General features: G+C 40.1%; 1 pseudogene; it reads right to left on the reverse strand.

Moving 5' to 3' along the window:
- Positions 1-12,470: 12,470 nt before the first annotated feature.
- Positions 12,471-12,985, reverse strand: LOC138174070 (DNA-directed RNA polymerases I, II, and III subunit RPABC2 pseudogene; annotated as a pseudogene).
- Between the last annotated feature and the right edge of the window lie 825 nt (positions 12,986-13,810).

Consider the following 13,810-nt stretch of genomic DNA (forward strand, 5'->3'; position numbering starts at 1 on the left):
AGAGAGAGAGAGAGAGAGAGAGAGAGAGAGAGAGAGAGAGAGAGAAAGGGAAAATTAAAATTCCCTAGTGGGCAGCTCCTTTTGTACTTGAAGAGGTTGTTGTTTGTCGTTTCTCAAAGAAGACTATGACATCAGGGAGGTGATGCCATGACATGCAAGTGAATTGGATTTAAGTGAGGAAGGGCTTTGCAAAATCACCAGCCTCACTTTCTACTCCAGAGCCTATAAATTTTGTTGTATAAAGGATGGATTAGAGAAGGAAGAAACTGGAGGCAAGGAGATCAATTAGGGGGTAATAGGGCAATGAAATATGAGTATGAGAGAGATATTGTGAAAATAAGATTGACAAGTTTTAGCAAATGATTGAGTGTGTGGTTAGGTAAGGGAGAGAGAAGGGAGTTAATCATCATCATAAAATGTTAAAAATTTTTCCTCTCCCTTTTTTCTGTCCTTTATTATTGTCTTATTAGGGTGTATGAGGTATTCAGGGAGGACTGGCACCTCTGGCGTGAGGGCTTGCTGAGCCCTTTTTAGGGCTGCTCATCCACTTTTGTTGTCCACCTGTAAAACAACTCTTACTTGTGGCTCCAAGCTGCAGCATATGCAGTGGCCTCTTACTTGTGGCTCCAAGCTGCAGCTTATGCAGTGGCCACACTGAGGTAAAACTGTCTCAGCAGACAAGCTAAACTGAATTGAGGGTAACCAACAGGCCTGAAACCTGTCTGAGAGGCAGGGGGATATATATCCCAAGCATGTAAATGGTAGAATGGGAACTTGCTGTAATGGTCATGAAGGTAGCTAAGGAAGGTGCTGTGGGGTGCTTAGAGTGTGGTCAGGATTTAATGACTCTGGAAGAGAGGGCAAGGCTGACAGCTCTGTGCAGCTCTGTCTCGCTTAAATCCAGTTCTTGAGGAAGTCAAGATATCACCATGTGACGTCATTAACCCTTTTTGAAAATGGAGGACTAGCAGTAGCAATTGTCATTACTTTTATTTGTCTTCTATCTCCTTTACTTATTCCTTGGAAAGCAATGCTAAGTTGATGATACAGATTTTGTTTTTCGTACTTAATAGATGCCGGAGGGAGAAAATTAAATAAAATTGAATGTTTTGAAAAAGGAAAGCAGGTCTGAGGAGGTTGCTGATCTCTATTCTGAAGGTTTACATTTTAAGGCAGACAACAATGATACATAAGAACAGATAAAGGAAATATATACGATTAAGTAATAAATATTGAACCAAAATGTAAGTAGGAAAGAGACTATAAAACAGGACCTGCTGCAAACAAGAGTACTATACTAGGTACTGAGGGCGATATTCAGAGTTTAGAAAAGACATTGACCTTCCCCTCAAGGAGCTTAATGTTTATATTGCAAATGATATTAAAGGGTACCCACATTTGTGGGTGATTTGGTAAGGACAAATTAGTAGAAACTTATATATAGTGAATAGAGGTAATTTGTATGATTTTAGGCCTTTTACTTTTTTCTGTACTTTCTCCTGTGAATTTACTTATGTCATTCTTTGCAGATCTGCTTCCTTATTATTATTAAATTATTATTAAAATTAAATGGAATTCAGCAAAGAGCTTCTTGAGGCTATGATTCTACCCATTTATTCATGATTGTGTTTCCAGTTAGCTGTTGACCACAAGGGGGCTTAGGAAGAGAATATGAATAGTTTATTACAAAGCTATCACCAAGGTTATAAAGGTAATTCAAAGTATTTAACCTTTTTCTGTTGAGTCACTATCATCATGTTCCTGAATGTTTCTAGACTGGTACTTTAAAGACCCTTCCTCTCCCAAATCTGTCCCCCAGTCTAACTTTACAGACTTATTTCATATTCCCTTCAGTACTCTACATTTCAGTCAAATTAACCTGCTTGCAATTCTCCAAGCTTATCATTACATCTCCTACATTTATGCTTTTGCCTAGGCTATCCACCACAAATCAGTATAATCATTTTAAATACTCTGCTTATATAGTATGTAGGTGAAGTCCCTTTCTATAACATAGGTTCTAGTGCTGAGTTTAAGGGAACTGAGGAGAGCCCAATTTGGCACCACCTGCATTCTCTGTTCCCCTTTTCTCCTTGGTCTTAGGCTCACTAAAATATTTTTATATACATACATATATGTACATGTGTGTATGTATGTATATGTATATATGTGTAATGAATATATTCTGACCTCACTCAGGGCTGATACATCTCCCCTCAGAGTTCTAGGGGTACCCTTGAGGATTTGGGGATATCTTTCGCTAATCTTATTATTGCTAAGCACCGTTTCTGGTATATTCTCCTCATTGTTACCAGCCAATGATTAACATTTCATTTCCATTTAACCAATTGAAATCAATTAGCTTTTACAAAAATATTTATTTTGAAGACATAGCAATTACAGAAAGTATAAACATTCCTCCTCTCTATAATACCTTTGGCCCTGGAAAGAGTGATCTTAAACTTAACAGTTTCTGCATTGATAACACCAAGCTCCTGTCCAAATATGGTACAATTAGACTTTAGATGAATCGACAATTCAGCTACCTCTGGGTTGGTGGCCAAAACCTGGTTTGAACTTGGTTCCCAGATTTCAGGTAGCTCGTTGTCTTCTTGCCTTTGCTCACAAGGTCATTGTCATCTCCATAAATCCCACAGAAGCAAGAATGATTAACAGAGGAAGAAGCAACAACAGGGCCAAGTGTTCTCAGCCTCTTGCCAGGTAAAAGAAAGCTGAGACCCCTTTCTGACCCAAAGGACTTTGCCTTGTCTGATCCCATCCCGTTAGGAAAGAGTTCCTGCCAAGAGCCTATCCCTGACTGACTGGCATTTTTCTTAATACCTCTAATTCCAGCCAATCAACAGTCTGCTTCTACATTATGTGGTTAGCTGACTGAAACCAGTTATTGAAATTCTACATTTGGATTATATCAGAAGAATGCTTTTCATATTCTTATGAGGACTGGGCTCATCAACCAGTCATACCCATCCTAAACATAGATATAGGAATGAGGATTCAGATTATAGAGCTCTCTGCTTCTTATTTATTTTTTCTGATTAACATCTTGGGATAGCTTAGAGAGTGGTTGTAGGAAGTACCACTGGGTTTAAGAGTTCCTAGGAAGAGCTCATTGGTCTGCTTCCCTTAGGGATGCTAGCTAGATGAAGTTACTACATCATTCTAGACCGTGTAGTTCCCAATTTCTGTCACCCACACAATACACAAATGAATGTTAGTGGCTATTTTATAGAAGAGAATAGCAGAGGAATGGAAAGAAGTCACAGGGTTAAGAAAGAGAAATCACTATGGGTATACACTGATAAAGTGCTATCATTTGTCACAGTAATCAGGACTTTCCTGCTTAATTCCTTCTGCTTACAGGGAAGAACTAAAGTGAAAATTGTTAGAAGTGTCATAACTAAGGGTGGCTTCCTTTTTCCTAGCTCAGAGCCTTGAGAAGGATAATTTGTCTTTAGAGCAGCAAAGGTCATTGGTCCACTTGGCTCAGTGCTCACTGGTCACAGTCATTCCACAGGCTTCACCTGTACTGTTAAATGAGTAGCTAGCTGTCACTGTGCCAGCTAGCAATAACCCCTTTTTCAAAGTCCTTGAAGAAAATAGAGAAGCACAAATCTCATGTTAAGTGGTTGACTGCAAAGGCTGCATGGTCTCAAGATGGAGGTGACCTGATCATCCACCCTTGAGGTATGGCTTCCTCCTTCTTCAAGCCACTTTTTTCCTGGAACTCTCCACAAACAATCCCAGAAGCCTTTATACAATTCATGACTTCAGTGGCCAATCAGATCCTGAGAAGGCTTTCAGAATCTCTATGGTTACCATGGCTCAGGGCCAGATTCCAGTGCAGGGTTATATCTGAAATACATTTCCTCCTCATTGCTCTGGTAGATTCTTTAGTTTCTTTTTAAGGCTTGATTCAGTTTAGGTATCACATTCTACAAGAAACCTATCCTTGCCCCCAAGTGGGTAGTGTACTCTCTTCCTGAAAATACTTTGCATTTACTTATCTGTATGCAAGTTGTATTCCTTCTAGTAAAATGTACAGTCTTCTGGGGTTGAGTCCAGGGGTGGGAAACCTGTGGCCTCGAGGCCACATGTGGCCCTCTAGGTCCTCAAGTATGATCCTTTGACTGAATCCAAATTTCATAGAACAAATCCCTTTAATAAAATGATTTGTTCTATAAAACTTGGGCTGCAGGTTCCCCACCCCTGGCTGTAGACTGTTTCATTTTTGCTTTTGTGTTTCCTGTGCATAGCACAGTATTTTGCACATAGCAGGCTTATACATGTTTGAATTAAATTTCTTTTGAGTGCTGTGCAAATTAATATGAGCTGAAGATTTGAATAAAGAGAAGCAGAAAGTATTGAAGCATACCAACAGAGATCAAGCTACAAGTAAATAAGAATTTTAATAACCATTGAACAATAAGCCCAGTAACAATGGAACTGTAATTCTTCACACTACTATGGGTCACTACTGACGTCATTACAGTTGCAGTGGAACTTGTTAGAAGGAAAGGTACAAAGTTTTGTGGGCTACTATATAGAAAATGTCACAGAAGACCTTGAAAGATCATCTGATTCAGGCAGGTAAATAAATGTCTATTATTAAGCGAGATGGTTGTTTAATTGTTTTAAAATATAGTACTGTTTTACTCTAGAATATTTATTTGGGCAGTGTTATTGTTTTTACAACATGTTTTATACATGATCCTTTATGTATTTTATATCACAGACATCGATAGAAATTAGTTGGATTAGAATTAGTGTAATGTGGGTGCGGCCAGGCACCTCTTCTCTTTAGGGTTATATCTAGTTTTAATTCTTTCAGGATTGGTTTGCTCACTACAGATTGCATTCATGTTGATAGGAATTCCCTGGGGAGTGGAGTGGTTTTTCTCCCTGGGTGTTTTTCCAGAGGGGAATAATCACCTTACTAGAACTCAGTCTTAGCATCTGAAGTGTAACAGAGATATGGGAGAATGACTTGTGTATCTGCTGTTCACAGCAGTGGTTTTCAGAGCTCCTCCCAGCATGGTTCCCAATCAACCAAGATGACACCATAAACTCTTAGTCATGAAGCATTTACTATACAGAATGTAAGGCTAAAATAATTATAAAAGGCCACTCATAAATCAGGGCCACATTCTCCAGCCAAAATACAAGGTGTCCATGGAAAAAAGTTAGCATAAAGTTACAGAAACCTAGTAAAAAGACACATGACTAGAGAAGGCCATGTGCCTAGGGCAATTCACAACTGGACTTGATGTCCTCGGTCTCCTTAGGGAACAGTGTGCACCAAAAGTCATCTGCTGGGGCAGGTCCTCTTCTCTGCTTGTTACTTTCTTCAAATCACTCCTTGGCTAAGTTCTAAGACAATATTTTCTCTTTTGTTCAAAAGCAGTTTTCTTCGACATTAACTCTGCAGAGCTATTCATGTCAGCTCTCTTTGTTGCCTTCTGAGTGTTTTTTTCCTTCTAATGCCTAGGTAAAGGACCAGGTCAAAAAACCTCTACCTTTTTTTTCAGCCAACTCTAGTAAGAGAGGATTTTCCCCCCTCTAATCCATTCTCAACAGCAATGCTTTTCTTCCAGTCAGCTCCCAACAGGAAAGTTTTTACTCCAGTCAGCTTAGCTCCTAGCAAAAAAATGCAAAGCCTCTTTTCCTCCAGTCACCTCAACTGAGGAACAGCCCAGGCACTAGGTTCTTTTTTTCATCTCTCAGTTTGATTTTTTTTTCCAATGAGCCATCTGCTCAGCTGGACTTGACTGACTCAGCTCTCTTTAAGCAGTAGAAAGCATTCTCAGTTATAAGCCCTTCCTTCAGGTGGGCCCTGCTTATTTCTTCAAGTAGCTGGGAACATTCTTGGTTTCTGCTTTGCTTCTTCAGTCTCCTTTCTTGTCTTTCCCCTTCTATTGTCTTCTGCTTCTATTCTAATTCTGCTTTGGTTTCCCTTTGTGAAATGGCTTACCTCTGTCTAAAGTGAGAAACTAAAAACCTTATTTCTGTCAGATACACCACAAAAAGGAACTATGGAATTGTCCCATATTTATAAAAAAGTTCAAGTTTTTAGAGTTTCCCAGAAATTCCTCCCAAAGTCTTCACTATAGGAATATGTAAACTACCTGTTGGGAAATAAGACACCTTGTTCATCTTTACCTTTAGTACTTCTTGTCTCCTTTCCCAGAGGTTCTGTCAGAATCATTCATGTTTCTCCTTGTTTTCACAGATAGAATTGTCCAAATACAAAAGAAGAGCCTTATGTTAGAATTTCTTATAGCCAAGTCTGGACTTGCCTCAGGATATTTCACATTCCTTGAAATGGAGAGAATTTTATTTGGTGTCATATCCTGCCTGTCACTTATTACCTTTGTGGCCTTAGGCAAGCTACAACTTCTCTGGACCTCAAGTTCCTCATTTATAAAATGATAAAGTTGGACGATGTGACCTCTAAAGTACCTTCTAGCTCTAAATCTATGATTTGTAATAGTGTCACCATTACTGTGACCCTGGTGTCAGAGTGTCCCTCTTCTGATATAAGAACTGCAATATAAAATCTCTTTGACTCCTAACGAATACCTGGAATTTCAGTGTTTAGCATTCTTTCTTCCCCAAAAGAGCCCTCAACCTTCTTGCAAGCCTTTAGGCCAACAATATAGTTAAATAGAAAACATTGTACAACAAAGACTAGAAGGGACTTTTTTCTGAATCATGAACAGTAAAGAAAAACTCACCCCTTCAAACAGGTATATAGATAGATAGATACCGTGTTTCCCCGATAATAAGACCTATCCCGAAAATAAGCCCTCCCCTTACTGTGTAAGATTCCTCTAAAATAAGCCCTCCCCCAAAAATAAGCCCTATTGAGATTGCTACTGTAGTGAAGGTGATCCCCTGCGCTACACGCTACATTACAGTAACCTCTGTATGCACCGCCCCCCCGTGAAATGCTCGCACTCCGAGCTGCATCCAATCAGAGCTGCAGCAGTGAGCGCGTCATCCTCTTCTTCCCCAGTGATTTGCTTATTGAATAAAGGTACATTTTTTTGTTCACATTTACCTGTTTATTAAAATTGCTGTCAATGTTCATTAAAATAAGCCCTCCCCTGAAAATAAGCCCTCTGGTGTTTTTCTGTCCAAAAAAATTAATAAGACAGTGTCTTATTATTGGGGAAACATGGTAGGTATATGTATATATAGGCATATGTATATATCTCACATATAATATTATACATATATACTTACACACACGTATACATATATACACACATGCATGCACATATATATTCCTTCTGATTATATTATACTATCCTTTGTTACTTGAGATTGATACAAAGTCACCTTTCCTGGACTTGCAAAGTCCGTATGACTTCAAGTACCAGTGAGGGGGAAGGTCTAAGTTTTTGCCTCTAGGTGGAGTCTTTGTGCCTTTTGGATACTTGGTTTTTCCCCTACCTCTACTTCTTGGTTCTGTGGTTCCCTGCTATATTGATCTTTCTCGCCTTTTCAGGACTGTTACTGATTCAGTGTCCCTACCTGGCATAGGCTGCTTCTCAGCCAGAGAGGGGTAGCATGGTGTAGTCTTTAGTACAGGCCTTCATCCAGGTCTTTGTGAAGTTTAGTATCCCAATTTGCCCTGCAAATGCATTGAGCTTCACAAAATAACACTCCTTGTTTATTACTGTCAGCTCTAGTCTGCATGGTCAGCTGCCCTTTTGCACATATGCCTTGGGAGCTTCACACATGCAAGGGGAAGGACTTGGACCTAGCTCCTTTTGCTATATGCTTGCTACATTAATTGTACTATGATATATATTTAGGTAGTTAATGATAAATATCAGAAAATACTTAACTAGCTTTTTATACTATGCAAGGCCCAACAAAACAATGAAGGCAGTTCAACCTGTGAAATAAATTATAGTTACAGTATAAAAACATAATCTATTAAAATTAACAGTGAAAAAACTAGCTGTGTAATCTTGGGCAAATTACTTAACCCCAAGTGCCCTCCAAAAAGGCAAAAAAAAAAAATTAACAGTGAGTTCTTTTAAAAAAAAAATCCAGTATCCTCAAAGAGGGAATTTCCTCCAAACTTCCTGCCATTTTTATGGTAATTACCATCAGCAAAAAATGTTTTAAATGTGTCATATTGCTTGAATGTGGCCTTTTCATTCTTCATGGAAATTTTATGCAGATCTAAGGAGTCTCAGCTTTCCCCTTTCTGCTTCTAATTTTAATATGTTTAAAACACTGTCATCTTCAAGCACTGGAGGGCAGTGTTCCATGTTGCACTACTGAAGTCTGGTCCAACAGCGAGCACCCCAGTGAAGCATGTAAAACAGAACATCAGGGTGATATCTCTCTCCCTGAGGGCCTGTGACAATTAGCAGGTTTCATTTTACTGAGTTTAGTGAGCAGATGTCTGCTAATACACATCAGATATTCCTCTACGGAGGGAAAGAGAAATGGGAATAAAACTGAAAAGTGAATAACAAACTAAAGGAAGATGTGACTTTGATTAGTCAAGATGTTTGCACCCTGACTGTAATGTGGTTTTAAAACACAAAGAAGTAGTCAGTTAAAATGGTTATAGATTTCCATTCACATTTAAGATATGGTGGGCTGTAGGGCAGACCAAGGAGCCTGACCCTAGGTAGATTCATTACCTAAACATCTCCTACTGAGGGATCCATGTGAGAGGGTAGACAAAAATAGGAATTCTTCTCCATGGTAACATATTAAATTGCAATTAATAGAAGAGAAGACAGTCCTTCCTGAAATTTTTGTTTTGGGGTCCAGAATTTTATATTTGACAAGTATCACATAGTAGAATTAGCACTTGAATAGGAATCTGGAGATCTGGAGAAACATAGAAACAAAGAATTTTAAACTTTAAATTATCTAGTCCAGTGTTTCTCAGATTTTTGAAGAATGAAGACTCTTTTAAATATTAAACAGTTACATACACTAACCCCTCACCCCAATACCACACATGAAAGGTAGCTGTTGGGGTAGCTAGGTGGCACAGTGAATAGAGCACCGGCCCTGGAGTCAGGAGGACCTGAGTTCAAATCTGACCTTAGACACACACACACAAAAACTAGCCGTGTGACCTTGGGCAAGTCACTGAATCCCAATTGCCCTACCTTTCCTCCTCCCAAAAATAAAAAAAAGAAGGGTAGCTGTTGATTGAGAAAAAGCATACTGACAAACACCTACTATAATGTTTTTAAAAGGATTTCTATTTTATCAGTATCAATAACATCTGCATTTGAAAAAGACATTATTTGTGACACATATTTTATTAGAGCTAATTAAAGATCAAAATTATAATACTTGTTATACATATGGACTCCTTATATCTTCAGTGACCTATCTCACACCTTCATTTTATAGATGAAGAAGCTGTAGCCTGAAAAGGGATTTGCCCAAGGGTCTCACAGTCATGTATTGCACAGCCAGAAATAAAGCCAACTAGCTGTGTCACTTTGGACAAGTTGTTTTGGTCTTGCTTTCTTTAACTGTGAAGTGAGAAGGTTAGAGCAGATGATCTCTAAGGACCCTTCCTAAATTACGAGTCTATGATCTATAATAGGATGTTCTTTCTTCGTAGAAAGTTATCACATGTGATTCTTCCATCCTTCTAGTGGTTTTGAGAATGAGAAGCTAACTGAGGGTAGAAGGTGGTTAGTGGGGAAGATTAGAATGGCCTAAGACTCTTTAGGGCTGGGGTTGGTGGGGGAGGGGGAGGAGAACCTGCCTAGGAGGAAGATCCTTCCCAAAGGTTACTCTGTGACCCACTAGGAAGAATATCAAGGATATGTGCCTCTGGGTACCTTTTAAACACACACACACATTCATAGTCACCAGAATACATATGTGTACACACTCTGTACACATCTGCATAAACATACGTACGTAGATATATACACATACATACATGTACACACACCCCAAACCTATAATTAGCTCAAACACATTTTCCTCCCATACTTATCTTCTACCATTTGGATATGCTAGTAGGTAAGTAAACATAGGATCATATATTTAGAATTGGAAGAGACTTTAGATGTCCTCTAGTCTAATTCCTTTATTTTAGAGATAAAGAAATAGCCAGAGAGATTGTGATTTACTCTGGGTCACACACACAGCGTAGAATTTATCATTATCCTTATTAAGTATCATTTCATTTGACTTGGTCTGGCATTCTAGCCTGTTTAGATCTCTGTTATCCAACATGTTAGTTATCCCTTCATCCTTTGTGTTGTTTATACAGTTTATGAGCATGACATCTATCAATTCCCATTTAAGTCATTGATGTAGAAACTTTCACATAGATTGCCAATCAGTAAGGGTCACCAAAGAGACTAAAGATGCTCGAGGTCTCTATGGCAACTGAAGACATTTTTACCCAGAGATCACAAAAACAGTGATATTTTAACTTAGAATTAAAAATTATGAAAAAAAAATGAAGAGACTCTATCTTGCCAGTCCATGCAGAGAGCAGGGTTACAGGGGATTAGAAAGATGCACCTTAGTCTGGGATGCTCTCTCCCTATGACTTTCCCCATCCCCAACGTCAGGGCTAAGTCGGCAGCTTGTTAATGAGAACATCGGAGGGTGAAGGGCCAGCCTAGAGACTACTGGGAGTTATTGACATTTCCCTAAAGTTTGAACTGCCAGGAACCACTTGAAAACTTTGCTTTTTCCCTCTTCTCATTAAAGGGGTTGCTTCAAAACCCTAAATCAACCATGGACTGACAATTTGTAGGTCTCTATTTCCTGCCAATTTGAGCAAGAAGAGACAAAGGAAAAGGCACAGGTAATCTATGCTTCCCAGGCTGCCAACAAAAAATGACTGTTGTTTACACTTTTATTAACTCAGTTGTAACCCTTTCACTTCTAATAAACTCCTCTGGTCTTCTCTGGCTAAGTACACAGTATAGAGTGCTGAGCCTATACTCTGGCCACTTCCTAGCAAATATGTGGCTCTTTGGTTTGATGTAGCAAATCCTGGTTTGTCCCAATTCCTCTTTTTTCTCTGTGATAGGGCAGAGGAGATGGAGTGCTGGGTCACTTAAAAAGAAGATATAACTTCCATATCTTGCTCTTCCTTACTCCTTTTGGAAGGTGTGACAGGTAGCTTTCTGTGAAGAGTGGAGGACAGCACCCTTTATCCCACCCTGGCAGCATATTGGCTACAAGTATGTGGCATCTAGAACAGGAATTCAGTTGGGTGAGGTGAACCTGGGCCTTTGGCCCTGGTAGCTTTTTCTGTTTTGTGTTTGGTTTTTGAACATTGGCGAGCAAATGATGATCTCGAAATGGACAATTCTGGCTTTGGAGGTGTGTGTTCCAGAGATCAATGCTCAGAGTCCTCCCTGACTTGGAGCTGAATGGCTTTCTGCCTCCCAGGATGACCACCAGCAGGAGAATGAACCACAGCTCTGGCCTGGCTTGCTAGAAGACAGGAACCTAGAAAGAATTCTTGGGATAGTGCAAAATTGAGGTGAAATGTCAGGTCAGCAGGCCCACAAATTGTTTCATATTCTACTGCTTAAATCCACCTCCTGAAAGAGTATAATAACAGTTCTAAGTTACTGCTTCTTGTTTAAGTTCCATGGGGTTTTTGGCCAGTTTATGCTTGAGAGTCCTTGATGTTTAGTCCTTGGTTTTCCTCCCTTTATGTGCAGAGGAAATAAATAACTGTCATGTATTTGATTTATATTGTACATTGAGTCTCTTTCTACTCTAAACAAGGAGATCTTAGACATCATCCACACTTAAGCTATAAGTAATTTTCCCTGAGGCGGGGACATAAGGAACCTAAAAGTATAAGAAAATGAGCTGGTATTCCTGAGGTTTGGCTGAATTGTCACTGTAACTCTAGAATATCTTTCTGACATAGGGTTGTTTCTCTGGGGAATTTGGAGGAGGGGAACAGGATATTTTTAAAGATTAAATCATATTCTTTTTATCTTATTCTTAGCTAATTTATGTTTATTTAATTTTATGGTCTGTGTGTGTTTCATTGCATTCTGATCCTGAGACTAGGTTGCTAGATGGGCTAGCTAGTGCGTTGGATCTAATGAAGGATTCAAGTTTGAATTCTGTCTCAAACAATCGCTAACTGGTGGCCCTAGGGAAGACAGTTAATTTCTCTGGGCCTCAGTTTCCTCATCTACTCCATTTCTCAGTAAAATAGGGATAAATAGTATCTCTACCTCACAAGGTTGTTGGGAGGACCAAATGAATAAACATGTAAAGTGTTTAGAAATCATAAAGCATTATATCAATACTAGCTATTAACATCATCATTATCATCAGACTTGATTGAGCGAGGTAATTTCAGAGTGGAGAGGCTGGGGAGATCAGGAGAGGCTTCATATAGTAGATGGCATTTAGGATCATACTGGAAGGGACCTTAGAGGCCATTGAGTCCAGCTCCCCCATTTTATTTTATTTTTTTTAGGGTGAGTAGGCTTTATTATTCCTATAGAAAAACAAACAGAACATACAAACTGCCAGGGGGCAGGGGCTCAGTCGGTGATGATGAGCTCGGCCACGCCCCGGTCTTCATAGCTCCCGTCAGGCAGGTATCCGCGGATGATGATGGGGATTTTTCGAGCCTGGAGCTCTTTCATGGCGATGAGCAGAGGGTCAGTCTCCCCTTCCAGCTCCACCATCACAGGGGCGCACATTGCGATCTGCAGGGCCCGGGTGCCCAGGACCCTGGCTCGCTCGTACTTGGTCACCGTAGGGGGTGGTGACGCTCTTCTGGTTTGCCTGCGGCCGTTCCCCAGAGGGAAGGAGCTCCCCCTCCAAGTCGTCCAGACCCTCATCTTCCTCCGTCATCGGAGTCATCGCCGTTATAATTGTCCTCGCTGTCCGACATGCCTGCGGAATCTCGGGCTCGGGCCCAACGGCCGCCTTGGCTGGGAAGAGCTGTCTTCGGGCAGAAGCTTCTTCACAGAGCCCGCCGAGCCGCAGTGGCGAGCCCCGACCTCGTGCGCGGTTCTGGCTCGCCCATTTTATAGATGATGAAACTGAGACTAAGAAAGGTTAAATGATTTATTAAAGGTCAGAGCTAGTAAGTGGCTGAGGCAACATTTGAACCTAGGTTTTTCTGACCCCAAGCCTAACTTTCTGTCCGCTATGCCTTCTGGTTGCCTCCTTTCTTAGTCAAATCTTATAAAATTACAGGACCAAAGATTTAGAGCAGGAAGGAACCTGATCATGGAGTTAAGCCTAGGGATTTCAAGTCACAGATATAAGGAAGGAGAGCATTTCAAGCACGGGAAATAGGGGAAGGGAAGGAGAAGGGAATAAAAATATTACCAATATTATCTCATTTGATCTTCACAGTAACCCTGGGAGGCAGCTGCTGTTATTATCCCCATTTTTCATATGAGGAAACTGAGGCAGGCTGCAAGTAAATGTCTGAGGCTGGATTTGAACACTGATATTCCTGATTCTACAGCCAGTGCTCTATCCACCGGGTGACTCAGCTGCCTACATTGTGCAAAGGTAAATAGACTGCAAAGGTATGAAGGCAGTATATGAGATGCATCACATGGGCAAGTACACTGGAGCATTTAATATGTGGATGGAGACTTGATCTGTGATTTCACTGGCATAGAGAATACCTGAATGAAAAAACCTATCTATCAATGCGGGTCAGTACTCTCTATAATTTATAATCTTAGAGAGTTGGTTAGGACAATGGTGTTAAACACAAATAGAAACCAAACAGGGTCACATATTGACTTAGAAAACTACATATTAATATTAT

This window comes from Petaurus breviceps, unplaced genomic scaffold, assembly GCF_028583685.1.
Source record: "Petaurus breviceps papuanus isolate PSGF00001 unplaced genomic scaffold, PetGlider_PUasm1.0 685, whole genome shotgun sequence".
Lineage (NCBI taxonomy): Eukaryota > Metazoa > Chordata > Mammalia > Diprotodontia > Petauridae > Petaurus > Petaurus breviceps.